A 24,490-nucleotide genomic window follows, 5' to 3' on the forward strand; every position below is an offset into this window, starting at 1 on the left:
TCTGAGACTTAAGATGGGCAGAGTTTCCTGAGTATGGCTTCATGGCAAAGAGATTTTCTTGTAGTTTTAGGAGTGGAGTTGTATATAGCTATACACAGAAATACAATTATATTCATTATATTCACTGACCTCTCTCAGTATCACAGCAAGCCACCTGGTTCTCTCTTTCCCCCATCACCTTCAGATATAGCTAATCAATAACACAGTAATATGGCTGGGTCTGAGAATCCTCTGAGAAGTGTAAAATGAGCAAACACGAAACAAAATATGGAACAAGATTCCTCTAATAGTGAAAGAAAGAGTCATCGCAGAAGATCTTATCCCTTCTCTCTGCTTCTTGCAACTTGCCCTTTCTTAACATGTTGGTCCACCTGTTATCAGGAAGGACTGACAGTTTTGGCTCACTCTTTATCTGTCAGAAATGCCCTGGCAGACTCCCTCACCTCACCACTTCTCTCTCAAGCCCTCTGCATACCTGTATCCCTCTTTTCTGGCCTTTCTGAAACACTAACCACACTGCAGAGACACAGCTCAGAGAGACTCATCTCCCTCAACTGCTTTACTTCCACATGCTGTCTGAGGCTGGCTCTAGATTTGCCTCTCCACAGTGTCTCTGCAATGCTCTCTCCTGAACAAGCTTTGGTGTCCCTCCTTGCTTCCCCTGACACTACTCACCCTTATGAGGATCCATTCTCCCCCGCTCCCACTCCACATCTGTTCCTCCTTTCCCAAGGCTTCCCATGTCCTGAGCCACCAACTGACCCACTTGTTCCAGCTTCTAACTCACTGAAATCCCTTTATTAAGCAGCTTCTACAGATGGCTCAGCAGTGCTGCTGAGCAGCACAGCAACTTCAGTCTCATCATCAGCCACTTTCTGCCACCACCTTCCCCTCTTCCAGGACAACTTTCCTCTGATGGCTTCCTGTCAACATCTCCTCCCTCACCATGCACAAATGCTTTGCTCCTGCTTGAGGGCCACTGAATAGGGATGTTGGATAATTTTGTGTTGGGTATATTAATCTGTGCCTAAGGAACAGTAACCCCCTTATTCTCACCTCAGGTATAAGGCTTTAGAACAATTTTGAAGAATAATGAAGGACACATCAAAAACTGGGAAGTAGGATGAACTGCAACATACATTCGCCAGAAGTATATTGAGCTAGACTAGTCTGGTACCTTTCCTTTTATAGATAATGGCAGTGCATATATTTAATTTCTAGACTCTACTACTAGAGTAGCAGAAATTGAAGGAATAGTAGCAGCATCAAGTAAAAGTTCAGTAATCAAAAGCTCTGCTAAAAATGGCAATCATCAGCTGGAAACAGGAAAAGAATAAAGACCATGTGCATGTCAGTCTCAGCTATGAGCTGCTGTTATGAAGCCATATAGCGTGGGAGTCACGGGCAAAGGCTATACCAGGAACAGAGTAATACATTATGAATTCTGAGCTTTCAGTGAGCTGGAGATGTGAAACCTTTTCCACTGAGAAACAGAGTTAAAAGAACAGCAGGACACTTAAACCAACTGAAGAAACAACAAAATTTTAAGCCATACTTTCAACTACTCCAACACCTTCAGTAGATACCTTCAGCAGATAACCAAGATCTGAGCTTGCATCTTTCATAGGAGCACATTCAGCAAAAACCATATTGTCAAGAAAACGTGGTTAGTTTTCAACATTTCTTCCTTGAATCAAAAGGGACACAACTGTTCAAAATACAGATTGCAAGAAAAAAACATTCATGTTGAGGAATAAGATTTCTACACTGCATGGAAAAGGAGATCAAGCCTATTGTACGTAACATGTAATACCTAACATTACATATGTAACGCATGTGTCACCTGTGGCATACCCAGTAAGATGAGTATGCACTAGTGAATCCATGCATCAGTATTCTTTTGCATAGGAATATTCTCATATTTTTAAACATGTAGCAGAGCTGCAGCACAGTGTAAAAAAAGCTGGAGCCAGTAGAGGGAGGCAGTTGCTCTCTAGGACGTACATCTTCACATTCCCTGATGCACAGTAGGAAGCCAAAGAGTTTGTTTTTGTGGAAGTGAACTCACCCCTCAGCCATTGTGTAAATGTGGCTTTAAATCAAGCTGTAATTAGATTTTGCTGTATTTAACAAAACCCCTCTTGTTACCCTGCTTTTCTGGCTCTAGACAGGAAATAAATGTATTCGTGAAAGAAAAAAGGAAAAAAGTTTATGCCTCTTCCCAGAGCATGTCCTGGCACACGTGCAAAAGTAAGTACAAAACACAAAACAATAAGCTTACGGGACACTCAATCTGCACACCACATAAACATCTCTCAGCTGGTCCACTGTTAAATGTCACCTCACTTTTGTCAATTATCTGCCTCATCGCATTAACCTTGTTAAAAGATACCAACAGTTCAACGCTTGGAGAGTAATTTTTCTTCATAAACATAATTTACTTGGCAAAAAATACAAGTGGAAATGTGCTAAAGACTCAGGCAAACTAAGGCTGCCACGTATTCATTTTAGGACAGATTTTTTTCCCCCTCATTTTAACTATTATGATCATAGAATTCCCATTTTTAACCAAATAGCTTTACCCCCCTCACAGTCTTTGTACAGACTGGTACTCCTGAAAAAAACTGTGCACATTTTCTTCAAAATCACTTTACTGTAATAAATGTTGCACAGGGTGGTTTTATTTTGTTCAAGTCCTTTATGCATTAAACTGCATATTTCCACTGCATTTTACATTGCCATAGGAGAAAGCGCATAGCAAATGAGTCCACTCAGAATAATAAACAGATTCAATTGTATCTTGACTCCAAAGCTTACGAAGAACTTTATGGTGGTGGCAACAATAGTGGAGTCAATCATAAACTGGTGCAAGAAAGTCAGAGGACATGCCCAGGGCCACACAGCAAATTAGCTCCTGATCTAAGAACAAAAAGTTTCTGCTCTTAATCTAGACATTCTTCCCAATGAGTCAAATCTACTGATAACTATCAGTCTTAAAGTTTCAGATTCTTTAGAAGAAGGGAAAAGACACCAACTGCTAATTACTTACATGCGTGCAACCATTGCTTAGGATTAAGTTATTTATGCAAGTTACTCATTTTTAGGAGTCTGAAAAGCATGCCTTTTCAACAAACTTATTTCAAGAACATACACTTTAATACCCTGATTCCTTACAAATCTTTTATTATGCTGCAAGTTTAAAGAAATCTAAGGGTGGTTTAGACAGCTCAAAAGATAACCTCGTTTTGAAGTCGTTTTACAGTTTCATCTCTAAATGGAAAAGATCAAGGTAAAAACCAATGTTGGAGTAGATTATCCTCCTTCACCTGTGGGAAAATTCTTACATTTGTTTTTTTGAAATAGCTAATACTAACTCTTCCTGAAAGCAGGACAGTAAAGTTTGGTTCAGTACCAATTGAAAATGGCAATTCGAAAAATCTTATGTGCAGTTTCTACTTCTGTAACTCTAAGTCATCTGAGCAAAAGTTCACAGGTGATTCAGCATCCTAATTCTTACTGTATCGCTACTGATACAAAAAGAAATTATATTAAACATCCTGCATAAAAGAAATCTAAATTTGCCTAACCAAAGAGGCCAGAGGTACGTTTATTTTTGCTCACCCTCCTTGATCCATAGGAAAAAAGAGCCACTGCTTTTCTTTTTCTGCAAGTCTGGAAATCATAGAACAGTTAGTGCTGGAATGGACCTTAACAATCATCCAGTTCCAACCCTCCTGCCATGGGCAGGGACATCCCAGTAGATCAGGCTGCCCAGGGCCCCATTCAACCTGCCATGAACACCTCCAGGGATGGGGCAGCCACAGCCTCCCTGGGCAACCTCTGCCAGTGTCTCACCACTCTCATGGTGAATAAATTCTTCCTAATGTCCAGTTTAAATCTGCCCCTCTCCATTTATTCTTGTTTATTCCTGTTCCCCCAGTCCTATTCCCACAAGCCTTTATGAATAGCCCCTCTCCAGCTTTCCTGTAGCCCCTTCAGGTACTGGGAGGTTACTACAAGATCTCCCCTGAGCTTTCTCTTCTCCAGGCTGAACAAGCCTACCTCTCTCAGCCTGTCCTCATGGGGAAGGTGCTCCAGCCCTCAGATCATCTTTGCAGCCCTCCCCTGGACCCGCTCCAACAGCTCCATATCCTTCTTACATTGAGGATTCCAGAACTGGATGCAGTATTCCAGATGAGGTCTCATAAGAGAGGAATAGAGGGGCACAATCACCTCCCTCGCCCTGCTGGCCATGCTGCTTTTGATGTAGCCCAGGATACGGTTGGCCTTCTGGGCTGCGAGCGCACACTGCTGGCTCATGTCGAGCTTCTCATCAACCAGCACTCCCAAGTCCTTCTCTGCAGGACAGCTCTCAATCACATCATCCCCCATCATGTACTGAAAACAGGGATTGCCTCAACCCAGGTGCAAGTCCTTATATTCTGCCTTGTTGAACATCACGAAGTTCTCACAGGCCCACTTCTCCAGCCTGTCCAGGTCCCTCTGGATGACATCCTGTCCTTCCAGTGTGGCAACTACAGCACTCAGCTTGGTGTCATCCGCAGACTTGCTGAGGATGCACCCAATCTCGCTGTCAATATCATTGACAAAGATATTTAACAGCACTGGTCCCAGTATGGACCCCTGAGGAACACCACCTGTCATGGATCTCCATCTGGACTTTGAGCCTTTGACCAGTACTCTTTGAATAAGACCATCCAGCCAGTTTCTTATCCATCGTACCGTCCACCCATCAAATCCATCTCTCTGCAATTTAGAGAGAAGGATGTTGTGCGGGACCGTGTCAAAGGCTTTATAGAAGTCTAGATAGATTACAACCGTCAGTTTACCTGCATCCACTGCTACAGTTACCCCATCACAGAAAGCCACCAAGTTGGTCATACAGGACTTGCCCCTGGTGAAGCTATGCTGGCTGCCATTAATCACCTCAGTGTGCTCCATGTGCTTTAGCATGTCTTCTAGGCGGATCTGTTCCATGATCTTCCCAGGCACAGAGGTGAGGCTGACAGGTCGGTAGTTCTCAGGGTCATCTTTTCTACCCTTTTCAAAAATGGGCACGTTACCCATCAGCATGCTATAGTGCCATAATCCACAACTGTGTGAAACATTCTGAATATTAATGACTAACCAAGTCAACAATTCAGAAAAAAAAATGAGGGAGGAAATCCATAATGTATGTAGCTTAATGGTATGGTGTCATATCTAGGAAAGCGAAGTTCTACACTAACTCCTAAAGTGGACGCGTACAATAGGATTAGCCTTATCTTATTTAAGTTTCTTAACAGCAAGACTACATTGTCCTGACAGCTTTCTGTTTTCAGCAGGATTCAAACTGTAAGTAAGAGTAATTCTTAAAATAAAGTAGCAATAGCTATGTTTGGCAGTGTTGGAACCATGAGCACAGTAGAAACAGCCAAAACAGTTTATTCAGATTTGATTCAAGAGGAAAACTGAATTTCAGGCTAAACAAAAATAAGACATCATACTCAAAGCAGCTTCCAGACTACCATTTTTAGGTCATGCCATGTACTACCTCCTGCTTTTCAATTCACAGTATGAAGGTCAGATCATAAAATGGCTCCCACTGTGGCATTTCAATTCAGATTACTTGCTACATAATCATTAGTACCTTTTCTTCGCATCATTTACATACTGCTTTGCTAGTCTGAGAAAGTTATTTGTATTTATTTATTTCCAAGAAGCATTTTAATCCCTTCAAAGTACCAGCATCCTAAGTATGGCTACCTCATGCTCCATGAACTTTAGTGCAAATGCTATAAGTGTTCCTTTTCTTTTTAACAACTTCATTACAGTGTTTACTTGGGAATACCATGCTAGTACTGCAACCATGCAAAACAAATATGCTGTAGTAAATGTAAGCTTTATTCAAAACGTAGCTTTAGAAGTCTTTTCGACATAATCCAGCCTAGACTTCCAGTGCTTCCTAGGCAAAAGGAAAACCAAATGACAGATCTTTTAATGCTAGCAATAATTTTGGAACAGTCAAACCGAAATGCTATGGGCTAAACATGTTGCCTAAATGCGTCAACCTATTTGTTGAAGTCAACTGCATTTCAGTTCCACATAGATATTCAACCACTTCTACTCAGAATACTGTAAAAATCTTACAGAAAAAAAAAAGTCAGGAGCGGGGGCGAATATGCCTCTTTCTACTTCTACAGATGTGTGTTGTTCTCTGAAAGAGTATCAGGGACAGTACTTCAGGTAATGTGATACTCTACAACACAAGACAAAATTTGTGAAATAGCAGCCAGAGAGAAATTATTTACAACTGTACAAACACTATACATCCAGATTTGTCACTGTGATTAAATGATGCTAATGCTGAGGCATTTTGTTCATCTTCAGGAAGCATTTTAGAAAATAAATTAAGCTGTTTAAAATTTCTTGCCAATATCTAATACCCAAAACCTTTATTATGCCAAAGATATAGTGTGTATATATATATATCCAGTATATATATATATACTGGATATTTGCTGTCCTTATGTTTATAGGAAACACAATCATCAGACTGTCACTGTTTGCTCTCTAATACGACTATCAAAAAAGTTTTTGTAGCAGAATATATATTCAATACATCTTAAAAATTTAGTATTTATACTATGAGTAAAACTACGCAGTAGTTTGAAAAATTAAAAACTTATTTTAAAGAATGCTTGATACTGTACTGAAATTCAAACCTGTAAATTTGAATTTTTCACTAGTTTCCTCCAGATAAGTAAAATAATTAATATTTATAATCTGGATTCAGGTACTTCTCTATACTGTCTCGCATGGTAGCCTTTTCAAAGAAAATAACGCAGCTATCAGCAACGCTGCTCTCCATCTTAAGGGTATTAATTTTCCCTTTTTCCACCCTCTCCAGAAAAAAGAAAAAAAAAAAAAGACTCTCATACAATTCAAATCCTCATCCTCCTTTTTGCTAACCCACTGCATCCCAAACTACCACTGCGAAAAGGACATCAATTCCTCTACATCATATTCTCAACCTATTTATTCACTGTAAGTTGTTCATTATATGGGAAAGAAAAATAGTTAGAGAATAAAGAAATAGGGATCGAAGTTACTTGAGAAATGGAAGTAGAAATTCTCTTTTTTAAAAAAGATTAAATATACTTCTGGCAAGGCAGGAGACAAGAATCATGATTTTCCTTCTGGCAGGAGTTAGCAAGAGCAGCAGACAGAGCACGAGCAAGGGACCTCCTAAGGAAATACAGCACTTGGGGAAAAAAGCAGCATCAGGGACCCCCATGCTAAGGGCTATTTTAGAAAAGAATTTCTGCCAGAAGTTAAGTGCTTAAGCAAGACTGAAATCCCATTAAGAAAATAAGGAGAGAAACACCATCAGCCTCTTATAGTAGAGAGCTTAAAAAAAGTCAAATCTATTAGTGGGGGCAAGAGAGGAATGGGAAAGGAAACAAAGGCATAGAAGTTGGTGTACTATGAAAATCTGCACTGCTGGTTTCAATTCTTCAAAAAAATATAGTTCTATTTCAAGTACTTCTTTGGACTGAGCCAAAACAACACTGTTGCACTTCACCTCCTCTAGAAGGAGAAAAATGTTCTTCCATATAAAGCGGAAAATTATTATGCTAGCCCATAACACTCCTGTTGAACGAAGGCCTGTTTTGGGTGGGGTTTTTCCCCTTTTTTATCTGTTTCTTTGAAGGAGAGGAGGGAGAAAAAAAAGACTCCCCTATAAGGCACACAGAGCATGTACACAAAGCTGCTTTTGCCAATATCACTATCACAGAGCAAAGGACTTATTTTCTGCATTTCCTGAATTACACTGAACGATTTGAGGAAAAAAAAAAAAAAAAAATCACAAGCAGATGGAACTTGCTATTTTGAAATTCCAAACTAGTATTAATGGCAATAAAGCAGAGAAGAGCTATGAATAAAACCCAACACCATCCTATCTCAGAGATACAGCGATGCCTGAATAAATCAAAATCATCAGTTTTGGTTTGTGGCACAGAAGTTTACATTTGAACGCAGCTGGATGGCAGTCAACTAGCCAGCTCCCACAGCAGCACCTTCATGCTGTATTGATTTCTACAGAAGAAAAGGCACTGTAAAACTGCTTGAGCAGCACTGCGTCATTCTTTTGGTTGGCCTGAAGTAGTAAATTAAATGTTTTCCATTAGTATGGTAAAGAAGCCATACAATTTTGTTTTCATTTCGAATACAGTCTCAAGTTACGGAACACTTTAGCTAACTTTGCGGCAAGGACTACATGTTTCATGTTTGTGAAGCCAGCAATTCATGCTTATGTGAAACCAGATGCGTATGCTCCACAGTTCCCAGGGCTGGGGAGGTGTTTTAAATGCGTTGCTGTCGATTTAAAAAGACCCCAGTTTTCAGTTAAATCATGGAATACACCGAAGCAGAAACAACATGCTCTCGCAGGGAAGGGAGAAGAGTGGTACACCAAAGAGGGTGGGAGCAGAAGAAAACTTTAAGGCAATAAGAACGACACACAGAGCAGCATATGAGCAATGCTGTACTACAACAAAGAGCAGCACAGTTCTGAGAAGCAATAAGCATAACATTACTTGAGGTAACAAGAACTCCTTGATCAATTATTCATATAATTTACAACAATAGTTACAGCTGCATCAATGAAAGAAAAATAATCTAGGGCAAATATAAAATCTTCACAGCTATGAAGTGTCCTTGATTTTCACCAGAACATTTGGCTGTCTAATATCATGTGTTTCTGGTTCGCATCACACCCCTTCAACAAAAGGAAACAAGAGACAGAAAGGCACAGAACAAACTGCTTTGCTGGAAGTAGTGACAGTATTCAAGGCTGCATTTCAATCCTGGACACTGTGCATTACAGAAAACTGACTGTACCCTACACTGTTGTACATGAACTCTAACTACCATCACCCCACTTACGGTGGATGTACCCCAAGGAATTACACAGTTATCCTCTAATCTCTGAATATGTACAACTGCACTTTTAAAATAGCATTCAGAAGTAGCGCTATTTTTTTTAGTGCATGGTTATCTCAACTTGTATTGTTTCATGCACTCCTAAAGCAATATTACAAAAGGAAACATTAAAGAGAAATATTTCTGGATTTTTTTTTTCCCCCCTTCAGTTTGAAATCACTGCACAACCATTGTCATCAGTTTTCCTTCTCTGCCAAGATTTTAATACAGTATCCTCAGTTGCTTCAGCTGACCTTGCTAGTGGACTAGAGAAGTTAAAACTGAATTAAAAAGAAGTGAGAAGCAGAGAAAAAAGGAATGGTGTAGAAAAGGGATACATAGGCCTAACCAAGCTTGGTAGTCTTACCCCCAGGCACATGCAGCAGGTCACATGGGAAAGTTATGAGGCAAAACACTGACTGTGCTAATGAGAAAACTCAGATTTTAATTTTTACTCTACAGATAGTAAGACCACAGACTATGGTATAAACTGGAGCTCTAATTTCAGTCTAAATTAGAAAGACCAGTAAAGCATTAACAAGAAAAATCTGCAATTCTTCTCGGATGAATGAAGAAATATTTATTTAAGAAACTTCCAACAATGAACTTATGACCTTGCAACAGCTATTTTTAAAAAAAGGCAGATGTTGGCAGATCTTTAGAAGGACCTACATTTAATCTTGAAGAAATTTGTAGATAATGTTTCCACTACTATTCACTTTTTTTCAGCCAACTTTCTACACAAAGTTCAATTAATCTTGTCAGCAAGAAGGAAAGATTCTGCATATATCATCACTGCATTCAAAATCCTGGCTATGTAACAAAACCATAGCATAGTCAAATCTCCTGAAGTGCCTGGGTCTGGAGTGCTGGTAGGTTCAAAGTTCTTTGGGTCACATTTCTTTCTCATCTATCAGCATTTGTCCTTTACAAGCACGAATAAGTGAACATACGAAGAAATAATTATAGTGCTGGTAAACAGAAATTCATCATATGCAAACCTCATTCTCCTGTTGCTGAAGACATCTGAGAGCCTTTCCATATTTTTGTGGCCACTCGAAGCAAGCTCTGAATGCAGCAATTAAAGTGGGATATGTTTCTAAAAACAGAACATGCTGTAGAGCTCTGAGACAGCCCGTTTCCTTGTCAACAAAGAACTGTGGATATATGTTTCTACAAATATTATAAGGAATTACTCCTGGCTCTAACCTACAATGCATTATGTTGTTTCCCGCCACCCCCCCTCCAGCATTTGCTATGACAACATTTGCACCAGGTAGCAAACAGCAATACATACAGAAGAAGGAGGAAGCTTAAGAGATGCATTTATGTGTTTATTTAGCAAGACAAGAAATCCTCATTTTGAAAATTTTATCACTTCAATTTGCTTGAGAAATCAATCTCTTTACCTCGATGTAAGATTTTTGTGCTCTCGCTAAGACTTGTTAGGTTTACACTTTTAGCAGAAGTCTCCAGACAGAGGTAGGTCTCTTCACTCGAACTCCCAGAGGCTCCTTGCAGCAGTTCCTGGAGACACAGAAAGAGGGAAGGCATTTAGCTTCATCATCATGCATAATCAAAGACCCAATTTTAGGACGGGCAACAAGCATCCTTTAAGACAGAAGATTCAACCTAAAACAACTTAATTTTCAGAAATCAGAAATGTCTGTTTTCTTTTGCAGACTGAAAGGCTGCAAAGAGGTAGTTAGTGCTACTAGACAAGCACTCAATCAGCTGCACCTGTTCTCTAGTTAGTCCTATATTGCTAGTCCTAACAGCACAATCTCTAAGCTCTGAAATTTAACAGGCAACGTACAGGTACCAGTTCTGAGTTTCTCTCATATCACATATTCCTCATACTGAAACTGCTCAGAGACACTTGGAGAATGCTTCAGAGCAAAGAGCACAAGCGGCAAGACATCATCTTCTCATCTTCTCACAGGAGTCAGAGTGCTGTGCCACTATGGGCAAGAAAGCAGCCTGCAAACCACCTTATCTCCCCGCACATGACCTCCAGCAGCTGACAGAGCAGCCCCCATTAAATATGCACTCCAAAACTCTGCCTTTTGCTCAGAAAAAATAAAAAATAAAAATAAAAATCCTTAAACTCCATCGTCAGAAGGGAAGTATAAAAAGACTGCCTTCCTGAAATGAATGTGATTCACTACTACTTTTTAAATGCAAGAGAGCAATACAGAATTTAGTAGGCTACAAGATGCAACCTAAATCCCTGTTTAGGTTTATGTTGTTCTTCTCAACATGCCACCTATGGCAAGATCTGCTCTATTCACCATAGTCTAAAAAGAAAAGTACTTGTGTACCTGAGATTTCTGGGGTTTCATTTTATTTGATAGTATGTGCTCAAGCATCCTGACTGGCACAAGCAGATGGCACAGCAGCTTCTTTTAAGCAAACATTCCTGATCAGTTTCAAATTATTTTCATTTCTAATCAGTTATTCATTCTAGAAGTGGGACTGTAATCAAGTGACAGACCTTGTGATGAAACACAGGGTTCTTTTATCAAATATCTCAAAAATACTTGCAGAAACTGTTTAAGCAAAAATTCAAGAAAACAGTTGTCTCTCACAGCTATCACACCAAATGGGCAGTGATACTTGTCAGATATCAGTTTGGTTTTCCCATTCCCAGTCTTTGGGGAACCTGCCTGAGTCAGGGTCTTGACATCAGTACATCTAATACGAGAGTTCATTTGTGCTGAGTGGGTGGATGGAGTTTCATCTTGGAGACCGTCCGCCTTCGAAGCAGCGGTACAACAGAAATGTGCAACAGTGGGGGGATTTCAGAGACAGATGGGCACCTTCATGTAAGTGCTCAAATTAGAAAAAATAACAAGATGATGATGAAGGCATAAACATATTCAGAGTGGTGCAGCATTACAGTTACTCAGTTATTATAGGAGTACTGTAGTACTGTTATTCTACTGTAGTACTGTTGTAAGTAAGATAAAAAATAAGCAGCATTTTAAAAATGTGGGAAGAAAATAAGATAAGCTTTCCAACCTTGCCTTATGTACTACAACAACAAAGCTCAACAAGAGATTACCAACCAAAACCACACTCTTGTACTACCATAAATTATTCTGATATTCCAAGTTATGGTATTTTAAGCAGTAATTCTGAAATGTCACTCATTTCAGTTTCAAAACTTAAAGCAACTTTGCAAGAAAAAGTATGGCAGCAGCCAATAGTTTAAGACCCCTGTAAGTTCATATTTGAAAAGTCAGAGGGGTAAAAAGGCAACACAACCATTAACTGCAGATAGTAAATCTGTTCCAGCCACATTTCTTTGCCAACAGCTTGAACAGGTTCAAGCATAAGCACTTTAATCTCCAAGCGGAGTAACAACATTTACAGCTATCAACCAGTCAGGACAGAAGATACCCCTAAAAACCCTAGAAGGCTCTAGATGTACTGCTTAGAAAGAAAAACTTGTGACAAAATACTGGGGGGGGGGGGGCGGTTGTCTTTTTCTGCACGAAAATATTCAACTTCATGAATTCTTCCTCTTCTGCATGTTAAAATTGAAGTCCCTTCCTTTCTATTTCTCCACTAACAGTGTTTCTCCACTAACAGTGCCGGTTTAGTTTGTAAAGAGTATGGGTTGTAGGTCCTACGTTTACACCTGGCGCTAGTAATGTTACCAGTCTCCTATAGTAAATACATACCATTGAGTTGAATATATTCATGATTAAAGAAGAATGTATGGTATGAGTGTATGCATGTGCACAAATAAATGTGGATACATTAAAGTAGCTGCATAGTTAACAGCTTCTCCGAGGCACCCATGACTGCACTTAAAACATATTTTTATGAAACTGTTTTGTATTTATAGACCTCATCCTGAGTTTCAGCCTTTATCCAACAAGCTGGGGCTTTTTATGACACAGAGCTTCCTGCTTTGCTGTCCCGTATCAACAAGTCTTAGGGCTTTCCTTCTAAAACAAGTTTTCATCTTCACTCACTATGTTCTTCCTCTCTCTCATTCTCTTGCTAAGTATGAAATCAAAGTTTTAGTACTTTTAGTACAAAAATACACATCTCGAGCAAGATAAGCCAAACCTAATTCAGGAGGATCTGTAAATGAATGAATGAATGAATGAATGGACTTCTTACTCTAACAATCCCAAAGGCACAGATTTAAACCTTCAAACCTCACTTGACTCTACCCTGAAGTTTCCATAATCCAAACTAAAGTCATAAAAGATATAGGATTTCTTGACAAAGAAATAAGCTAATATGGAAACTCAACATCAGATGATTAAACATTTGATAACTTGATGCTTTGATAAGGTATGATCTTAATCACTATCACTGGGGAGAAACTGAAGTCAGGAGACTGTAAATAGGCAGCTGGAAGAATCCAGCTACTCAACTAGATACGATATGCTTTCTGTGCCAAGAGAGATATGAATGCTTTCTGCAGCCAGAGCACAGACCCTGAGAAAGTATTAAGTTATTTAATGCAGATGAGGCATAGGAGACCTCAGCTGTACATAAAAGTAGAAACAAGGAAATATACCAATGGATACTGTGCAAAAAAATTCAATCTGCTTAATGCAGACCTTAACTTTTCACAGGTGGGAGGTGATGAGTCACTACTCTCACATTTCTATAACCTTCAGGTAAAAAGCTCACATGAAACAAATTGGAAGGTGTAGTCAATTTATAGAATGTGATTTTCACAAATATTAATTAGAGGAGTTTTGTTAGGAAGGGGCCATAATTCTAGCAGTTTCTACTCCTATAGACAGACATGTTTTCATTAAAAACAATAACAAAACTAAGCTTCCCACAGTCAATGTTAACATGTTCATACTGCATACAGTATTATAGCAAGTATTACTCTGTATTACCTTTGCTAGCAAATAAATATCTTCAGTATTGGAGGTTTTGCTTCTGAGCTGGAAACCTTAAACTTCAGATTTTCTAACTTATACACCAATGTTAAAAAGTCATCTCAAATTACACTAAGAATAATAAATTTCATGACAAAGTAAGAAACCTATGAGAAAAAAGAATAACCTCACTCACCACAAAGTTTGATGAAAATACTGATAACTTTCCCAACAAAGAGTTACATGAACTGGAAAACCATAACGTTAAGTCTTTAGAAGTCTCACAGTTTCACCACCACTACTCTTGCAGCTGTGAGCATCCCACTACAAGATTCTGCATCAGCACAGCTATCCAGCCACTATATACTGTTAGGGAAAGTTACAGCATGTTTACAGAAGCAGAAAGTACATTAATCTCCTACATGTTAATTGTATTGACAGAACACTTCAATTAGATGTGGATTACTGAGTCCAGTACACTTATTTTTTCATTTGCTTTCTCCTATATCTGCATATTGAAAAATATACCTAAGAAAAAAAAATCAGAGCTTTATTTCACCCTCATTAGTTTTCTGCTCACATTGTCATATACTCTCTTTTCTAGTCTCCAAGACTGAAGGTTTCATGTAAGGTTTGTATCATTACAGATTAAGCGCTCTGTGTCCATGAAATACACATAGCAGGTACAGACAAGTGGTCATTTTATGATCCACATGCACTGGGAGTCCTTAGTGCAATCATATGATTACTTACAAAATCAGAGTTTCTGTCCTTCCAACCTTCCCCATTGGACTTCTTAAGTTAATAAAGGTAAATGATCAAATATGCATTTATTCCAACAACTTATAAATAGAAGTCTATGGCTTCCTTGGAATGAATCACAGTCCTAGAAGTATAATAGGAAAAAAGGGAACACAGAAAAACAAGTTTTCTGGCCAGCACATTACATGGTTCTGCAGGAATTCTGTAGAATTAAAAACTGAATGAAACTCTGTTATTTGGGAGAAATTTTAAGACAAGACACTCTTGAAAATATACATGAGTGTAATTGTATGCAACTGAAGAAGAAATCACATATGTTATGCTACCCTGTCTGCATTCCACAACAAACTTTTCAAAGATTAGCAGCACTTAATGGAAAGAGCTGGAACTCTCCTAAGCATAAGAAAAGCATGTAACTAAAAGTATGAACTATGTATGAGACAGATTTTTAGACCTGACAAGTGTAACACCTCTCTCTGGCTTTTAATAGTGACACCATCATAATTTTAAGAAAGATGCTCTGTAACACATGCACTTTCAAGAAGCCTTAGCAACATCAAAGTTAGACAAATGTTACTTAATGCCTTCCACAAATTTCGATTCATGATTGGTTTTGTTGCAAATCCAGCCACAGTTCAAGAAGCAGGATTTTTACACAAATTATAAACCAAATTTGCTGTAGCCTCTGATCTTCCCCTCATCTTGGCATATCTGCATAAAACAATCTGTGCAAGTCACACGGGAGTGCTAAGCCTTCTATCCTCGTACTGAACTACCACACGAATGCATTAGTTATCCCTTGGGTATGACCAAGGGACAATGACCCATATTTAAAACAATGAAAGTGACACTAAATCCCATTAAATCATCAGATTGAGACAGCTCTTGGGTTTTCAGGACACAGGTACTGAGGTAAAACCTGCCCATGAAATTTTGCTAGAGAACGATGTCAGGAAACTGCAAGAGTGGTTCTCCAAAGTACCTGAGTGACAACAAGCAGTATGGCACTTTGATCAGATGCGTGGGAAAATCAGGAAGAGCAAAAGTGCCAGATGGTTACTTGAATACTGAGCCATGCACACATTTGGAGGAGTTTCAGGTCACCTTCATTTGCAACACAACAAGGACTGATTTTACAATTAATAATGAGACATCTGCAGACGGGGAGCCAAAAAACAAAGAAAAACCAGTTATGCATTTCAGAAGAAATAAGAAACAACTGACAGGAGGCTGACAGGAGGAATCAGTCAATGATTTATCATTTCATTAGGCATGACTGAGACATAGATGGACATTACAGCCTGTAGAGGCAAATCTTCCTCTGATCTGAAAGACTGTCCTGCCCACACTTCTAGCAAGTTTCCAGGTAAAAAAATTTAATCAGCAAGTTATTACAACCTCAAAGTTGGGTATAAGTTCTAACTTATACCCACTTGAAGACAGCTTACCCCGCATCACAGCCAGACTTTGCAATTCTCTCTTCACAGCTTAGTATAACCAGGAAAACTAACTTGGTTCCTGGTTATTCAACCGTAATTGTTTCACTTTGGATGTTTTACAGCTGGAGGAGGAAAGGATACAGACAGGTGAACTCAGTTTTAAACTCTACATCAGTCAACAGATGAAATGCTAGTAGCAAAAGGCATGAAACAGATACACTGTTCATAGGAGGAAAGACTAATCTTACAGCTAGGGTTTGAAAAAAAAAAAACACAGTTCATTTCGCTGAGAATAAGATGCAAAGGTTTGATTTGGGGTCAGGCCACAGGGTCAAACAAAGAGGACATAAATCAGAGATTGTTTCTAAAACTTACTTTCCAAAACACAAGAGCGAGAGCCGAAGTATTTACAAAACAAACTAGCACCAAAAAAAAAAATAAGCCAGGTACAAGGGCAATTAAAAGTAGCACACAGACCTCAGCCAGGCGCGGATGTGCTACCTGTTGCAGCGGTCAGTCCTGCTCCCTGTCAACATCCAAGTTTGGGGATCAGCTGAACTCATTTGGTTCTCACACCCAGGTTTCATCAGTATCAGACCTGAGACAGGGAAGCTCCACAGGACAGTATGTAATGGGTGATACCCCAGGAGCAACTACCAACCAAACTGCGGACTTTGGAAAGCTCAAGTCAACATACCTCATAGTACAAACACTACAAACACTTCTTACAAACTGCATTAAAGCATGACTGTTGCTTATTAAATATACCTAGTATAGGACTACAAAAGACTACAAGGAATTTAATGCTTCCCTTTGTGATGTGTTTCAATACTTCACTATTGTCATTGATAAGAACAGTAAAATGGTATCACAACTAGCAGAAAAAGAGTGCTGAGTATAGAATATCAGTGGTCCGACTTCAACAAGGCAGTGGAAGGAGTTCTTGCATCATACCTAGCAACACATGGACATAGGATGTCTTGCCAAAAGACTTCCTCCCTAGACTACAAGAAGTGGTGTCCACCCCTAGGGCATGAGCTCAGTGCTTAGGACAACCCACATATGTTTACAAAAACAGAGATTAAGCACATCATCAGACACATTAATAATAATATTCTTGTGCTGCACAGCACAATTCTGAGAAGCAGAAAAGGAAATAGCTTCATATACTGATGCAACTCTAGCTTCGAAACAAGCTATTTACAGCACTTGTGTACAAAAGTGAAAAAAAGACATAAGATCCCACAACTGTTTAGTTTTCTTTGTTTAAAGCTAGTTATAAAAATCCAGTTATTGGTTAAAAGATGTTAATGAAAATACAAATTAGCACTACATAACATTTCAGTGCAGTGCTACAGCAATTCCACACCCCAGAGGAAGCAAATCCAGGCAACTACTCCACTCCGAGTAGTGGGAAGCTGGCAAACACAGGCAAGGGGCAAGCAGCCAAACCAACTACTAACCTAAGAGCAGTATAAATCAACAGTTTGAATCAGGTTTGACACTTCCTTTCTGAGGACTTGAGCCACTTACTACTTCTTTTATAAACATTTATCAACCTTGTATCAGGTCCCTATGGCAAGGCATGAAAGGAGCAACAGTTGCAGAACGATTCCAGTTTGACCTTCATTTGGGCCATTTTCTTTGTCAAATGTCAAACCAGGAGCAAAGCTTAAGAGACTATATTCTCATACTGTTCTCAAAACTCTTAAACCTAAACTTCTGACACTTATGTTTTATTCCTTATAAAAGGAAAATATCAACCAGGGCTTTTTCTCCACAGTTGCGTTGTATCACCAGATACAGCACTAAAAGCCACAGATAGCTTGATAGAGCTTTTCCATGGGCTGCTACCTGCACAGATTTCCTTTTATAATCCTTCATCCACTGAAGTCAGGGAAGAACAAAAGAGCATATAAGATTTTAAAAAAGCTTTCAAAATGGGAACAGTATTCATAAACCAGCTAGTTATTTCACAGCAGCAGTCAGAAAGAAAGAGAAAGGACACAAGGGAGGCTTCCCGTTGCACGCCACCAGTCCATAAAGATAGGCCTCTTTTTTGCTCTGAAGCCAAAGGGCAACCGACTGCTCATCATACCCTGTCACTCATTCTAGAACTACCAAGCAATCCCTTTTTAAATAGAGATGGACCACTAACACTTGCACTGGTTAGTCTTCAGAATGTCAAATGACCTCACAGCTAAGAAAATAATGCTAGTCATTCGGGTTACAAAAATATCCTCAATTACACATGCAACTTTTTTCTATATCAAAATATGTAGCGTTCACTGGAGCCACTCACATATCCCTAATGATGCGTGTTTTGATGATTCCACAAGACTAATAAATGTCACTATGGCACTCTCCCTTGTAAAAGTTGATAAGATTTACTATATCAGATATGCTGATGTTTCTGCAGAAAATTCTGAAATTCCCTGTAAGTTATCTACAAAAATAGGCACCCAAACAAGTATTAAAACTCCAAACATGGCATTTGAACATTCTGAATCGTAAGCCTAAATATATGAGGCATCTAAGAAGGTACATGTTTAAAATACAAGAATAAGTATCAGAAGCATTAAAGACAAATGGAACAAATTCTGAAATGAAATCTAACATTTAAAGAGATTTCTACCTTGATCTCTATCACAGTGCTATCGCTTCTGCTACATTCTCACACTGTACAAACAAAGCATTTAAGTTTCCAGTTATTATTCTTGTGTGCCAATAAGAAATTGGATAAATTTTCCTCAGACTCTACTGAAGGTTTTCATACAATGCAATTTAAGACAGAACATGTTTCAATTTGCTTGCCCCAAAATAGGGAATGATTATTTTATTACACTTTTTCTTTAAAGTAGTATATCAAAAGTCATCATTCGGTCACTACCTATTTAAGTTACAATAAAATACGTGGGATGTGAACAGAATTTGATAGGTATATTTAAAACACATTTGACATTTTTCTCTCCTGCGTTTTGTGTTTTTAATGATCTTGATAATCTTTGCTCATTTCACATGTAAATAACCTAACTACGCAAGTTAACTTTTTAACCCAGCAAATTTCAAGTGAAGAATTGTTGGGAACGAACTTTCTTTGTATTGACACTACTTGAGCACTTATACTTCACAGCAGTTTATTCAGGATGTTATAATTTAATCTTGCGTGGGTGTCAACTGACTTGCTTCAAAGTGTGCTTCAAATCTACAGGAGTTATTCAAGAAGAAGATGTGATTATGTTAGTCACAGAGGCTGACTACAATGTCCAGCCTTCTGCACATCTCACTGCAGGAAGTCAGGACCTGCAACTCCGCACACTGGAAGACTTCCCCTAAAAGCGATAAATATAATGTTTCTCGTCTTTTGTCAGCAAAAAAACAAATTTTGTAGAGCAGATAGGTATCATAGGCCGGTCCTGCAGCAGCAGATGGGCAGGCTTTCTGCCCTCCTCCCACAACCACAAGATCCTGGGCAGGAACAGGAGGAACAGGAAAGTGCCAGTACAGGAGTCCTGGACACAAGAAGTGTTGTAACTTAAAATGACCTTTCCTCCTTCAAGTTTGCATTCCTCAATATAGTATTAGACATGGAAATACAGAGTAGTTATCTAAATCTTCGTTTTTGAGGGAACTACTCCAGAAACAACTTCAAGATGCCAACATGCAGATGGCATCTAATTTACTTAACCTATTTTTATGTCAAGTACAACAGCCATAGATTATAAAAAGCATATTTTAGAGAAGCTTCTTATCTTGACTTACAGAACTTGCAAACTGATGGAAAAATTCATTACATCCCCTGTGTAAGTTGTTCCATGATTAATTATCCTAATTTAACTATCTTTGCTGTTGGTTCTATAGTGACACAGAAGCTTAAGGGAAAATGAAAGTCACCATAACAACTGTTTTCCCCAAGTTTGTTTAAACCTCTAGCACAGTAGATTACTGTAGCTGAAAAAGCCAAGAATTTCCCTGTTCTTCCAGTTCATCTATTTAACACCACTTTTCCCAATTTTTCTGGTTTACATATTTAACACCAAGGTCGAGCATTGGCGCTGCAGAGATCAACACACGGGGCAGCGACTGCTGGGGAAGACAAAAGACAGACAAGGCCAAGGGAGAGACTTAATGTTTCAGTATCTCCCAATCAATTAAGACAAGAATTGGCAAGCTTTCAAATCGTATTTATTTTGCCGACACGGATGTTTTCAGGAAAGAAAAAAATTAATTTGGTCCTGTGGCCTCAGTCTGTTTAGCAACACCACAAGACCTGCTTTGGGTGGAACGTGATCACTGGCGATCGGGCAGCCGAGGCAGCGCTGGAAGACAGGGGCTGCAGCAGGGGTCCCACCTGGGATGGTGGGAATAACACTGAGGGAACAGCAAGGGTCCCTGGCCCTAAGCATGGTCCTGCACCTATGAGCTTTTATGGTAGCAATCAAAAACACAGGAGGGAAGGTGAGCATTTTAATGCCCTGATGGAAAGGGAAATGATTCCATCAATGTTTGAAGGCAGAGGGTTTCTCCCCCACCAGTGCTTTCCTAGTCAGGAAGCTTTCTAGCCACAGAGAATAATTTTTGTTGAATAAAGCCTGAAGTTATTAATAAGAATGAAATCTCCTGACCTAGATTTTCTCCTAGCTTAAAGAAAAAAAAAAATTCCAGATACACACACACCCCCCACAGCCTTCCTCTACAAACACTATCATATTTTACTCATCGTACACCAGAGCACTTCAAAACAGAAATTTCACAATGAAAATGAAAAAAAGGCTTTTTGTGCCCCTCCCTCACCCAGCTTTGTGTAAGAACATGAATACAGATGATGTTTGATTAAAACAGAAACCCGAACCCCAGGCTGAATGTATTTCTTTTTAAAAAGCATTTTACAATTTGATTTTCTTCTTGCCTGCTGTGATAATTGATGAAAACTACACAGGGATTAAAATGAGCACAGGTGTGCGTCTACACAGTTCAAAGAGACTTGATCCCAAATGAAAATAATAAAAACACAAAAAAGCTTGAGTATTTTTAGGAATGGATTTAACATAGCCTAACCAAATAAGCCCAGATTAAAAGTAGGATTTTACAGTCCAGACTTCATGTTATTGAAATTTAAAACTCCTATTTCATAATGCATCAGAAGCTTTTGTGAGCGATAACTTTTTAAGCTGGTATTAACAGCCCTTCGTATCGTAAGCATCAGAGCGGACCCAGAGAAAAAAATAAAGGCACTTAAATACAAACAGGCATGTGTTAAAACAGACTCTTGGCACTAAATCAACATTATTTTTAATTTTTTGAGAGGTCAAAGAAAAGCCCATAACTTGAGAATATTCTACTGCCAATATACAAATCTGCACAAAAGTTGTGGTTATTTTCTTTGCCAAATTTATACTGCTACAGTCAGATCACAACTTCCTTGCACCCATAAGGTCAGGAACAGCTTGATAAGAAATGCATGAAACAGCTAATCTTTGTGCTAGCTAATCACACCTAATGCAAAAAATGTGAATTTCCCCATTTTTCTATCTCGGTCTTCTTCAGCAAAGCTAACTAGCATGTCACTAATCCCAAATTTGTTGCACTACTTTGTTAAACAGATTTAAAAGACAAATACACACAAGTCACAAAGGAAAAGGAATTTATTTTGTACTCAAGGCTTTTTGATGAGCTTCTACAAGAATAATAAAAAAAAAGTACTCAATTGTATAGAAACCAAATTAATTTGTCTGAAAGGCATGCCAACTGAATTCTACACTTATGTAGGCATTTTTATACAACAGCTATTTTCTTGCCAAGACTACCAAAATCACTGCTCCTACAGTAACATATTCAGTCTTTTTTTTGAAAAAGAATCTAGTATATTTTTAGGCCTCTGAATAAGAACAGTCAGAGATTACAATAAGATGGATCAGAGATGGAAGAATTTGCTTCCCTCCTTTCCCCTCTCATGCAGGGGGGTGCCTCACAACTCCTTCAATGTGAGACACAAGAGCTAATCAGTAATACCTCCAACCAGACTTAATTTTCAAGCACCTTCTTGAGTAGTAAAAATGAGAGAACACTGGCAATCATTTTGAAGAAACAGTGAAATTGCCAACATCTGAAATTTTCTAGCTAGCCCTGTAACTACACTTACCTCCAAACACTTTCAAATATGCCTTATCACAGATTTACATTTTTGTAGCATCCACTACAGTGGGTGCTATTACAAATCTAAATTAACTCCATCTCCATGTCAAAAACCTCACTGATGTAGACATTTTGAAGCCTCTGAAAAGTCTAACTTTAGACTTTCTAGATTTTCACACCCACCTGCAGAGGTCTCACCAGGGCACCAAGCCCGGTCCTTCAACAGACTGCTGAAGAGAATTAAATTAAGACATAAAAACCTGGCGAAAAAAAAAAACCCTCACCATAAACACATGCTTGTAGTATTTTTTTGTTGTTGTTCAAACAAAAGGCCACCATTTGCCATAAATACACAATTCAAAACTATTTCCTTCAAATTTCTTAGAACACCAAGGAGCTAATTGTCCTAATGCTTAAACCAGCCCATATGCTAGATATTGTTTTAATTAATGATGACAGATGATTTAAATATCTCCCTAAATACAAAAATTCTGAGGATAAACAAAAGGAACTGTGTAAGGAGAAAACAGTCTTTTACCGACTTCCCCGTCAAGTAAACTTATTGGTGAACAAATTTAGTTGCATGTTTTTGTCCTGACCAATATTAAATTTAGATGCAGTTAATTTGTGCATAACATTTAAAACTGCAGGGATCATAAAAAGTACAAAAAGCGAGACAATTAAAAAAAGTAATAAAATGCTTTTTCACATTGCACAGAATTCTGAAGGTCAGTTCAAGCCCCAAACAAGACAAAAACTGTGGGGTCTTCACTACAGGACATCATTTGTACATAAGAAACCATCTATATTTACTGCAAAGTCAAAAACTAACAAAAAGTAGACCAAGAAATTCATTGAAAAAATATGACTTCAGATCCTATATAATTTAGATACTTTAAAATAACCTAAATCTTAAATTGATATAATTTAGGTTTAATTAACAGATAACCAATTCCTTTTACTGCAAGAATTTTTATAGCATATGGCTAATTGCTACCCTGTGAAGGTGGGGAAACATAGATCTTAACATAATTCATCAATACAATAAAAATAAAAGATACCATTGTTACTGCCTTTTATTGAGAGCAACTATAAATAAATCCATGTTCTTTAATACATAGGCAACTAAACAGAAATAAAACTGTAAAGTGAACCTGCACAGGAAACCCAGGATTAGAGCTGAAACTCTATTTTAATCCTTCTGTCCACAGAGGGAGCGGAGAACAGGCAGCATGTGGTCTGGGCATGCACCTGCAATACACAGGCAGGATTTAAAGTACTTACAAAAAGATCAAGCTTTGTCTGAGAAAAGTGTATTTTAGGCTTAGGAAGTGTATCTTCCTTAAAAACAAACAATAACCACAAACGTCAGCTTGTCGGTGATTTTGTCAGAATGATACCTGGGTGTGACACATATACCCTCAACCCATCATTCCTGGGAATGGACCTGACAGTGAGAAAAAAGCTCAAGAAAACAGAAAAAACGGTCTTGTTGAGAACATACTACACAATTCAAGTTGACAGAGTCATACTCTGTGAACTTTCCATTACCTTTCGGTGAGTTCCTGGATTAACTGATGAAGTCTAAGTACTTGGTAAAAATCTTCAGAAACTGTGGAAGGAAGGAGCTGGAACTTCTTTAACAATCAAATAATCTTAAAAGATAGTATTGTTTATCTGGTGCTGCAAAATGACCAGTGAAAGAGCAAAGTTCATCTTTAAATGCCATCTCCTTTTGCCTCACACAACCTATCCCGATACTTCTATACTATGACGCAGAGCTAAATTGCATTAGATGCTACAGCAGGAAAATTCCAGCTGAGCTCAGGACCTCAGGAATTCCTGCTGTCCCTAACTAGGAGCACTTCTGGTGCACCTGGGAGCTAAATGAATGCCAGCCATTCAGAATCCCACAGATCCATTTTGCATCATGGAAAGATTGGGCTACTATTAAAAAGTGTGTGGGGAATCTTGTGATTATAGGTTTGGCATAGAGTGCAATAAAAAAGGAGAACCACAGAGAACGACATACTTTGCAGTGCAGCAGCTTTGAGAAGTCTCCATTTTCCACTAAGACTGAAACTACTGCTTTCAGTCCTAAGCCATTTTGTCATAAAAGTTTAAATACCAAAGCAGCAAGAGACACTTGGCTTGCATTTGGAGCTGCTTCTCTTGGAGTCGAAATTGATTTGGCAAGATTTATCCATAAATTGGGTTCAATTCCTACCCCATTTGTAGCCAACAGTGACAATAATAAAACCACGACTAAATACCAAGAATCAGATATGTTTGCAGACTGTTTTCTCACCCTTC

General features: G+C 38.6%; 1 protein-coding gene across 1 annotated transcript in view; it reads right to left on the reverse strand.

Annotated features, from left to right (window-relative positions):
* Window positions 1-24,490, reverse strand: part of FAM110B (family with sequence similarity 110 member B) — a 115,629-nt gene that overhangs the window by 75,981 nt on the left and 15,158 nt on the right. The window contains exon 2 of the mRNA XM_054059756.1: window positions 10,395-10,512. The gene's annotated coding sequence lies outside the window, so the exon portion shown is untranslated. The remainder of the gene's footprint in view (window positions 1-10,394; window positions 10,513-24,490) is intronic.

The sequence above is a fragment of the Cuculus canorus genome, chromosome 2, assembly GCF_017976375.1.
Source record: "Cuculus canorus isolate bCucCan1 chromosome 2, bCucCan1.pri, whole genome shotgun sequence".
Classification (NCBI taxonomy): domain Eukaryota; kingdom Metazoa; phylum Chordata; class Aves; order Cuculiformes; family Cuculidae; genus Cuculus; species Cuculus canorus.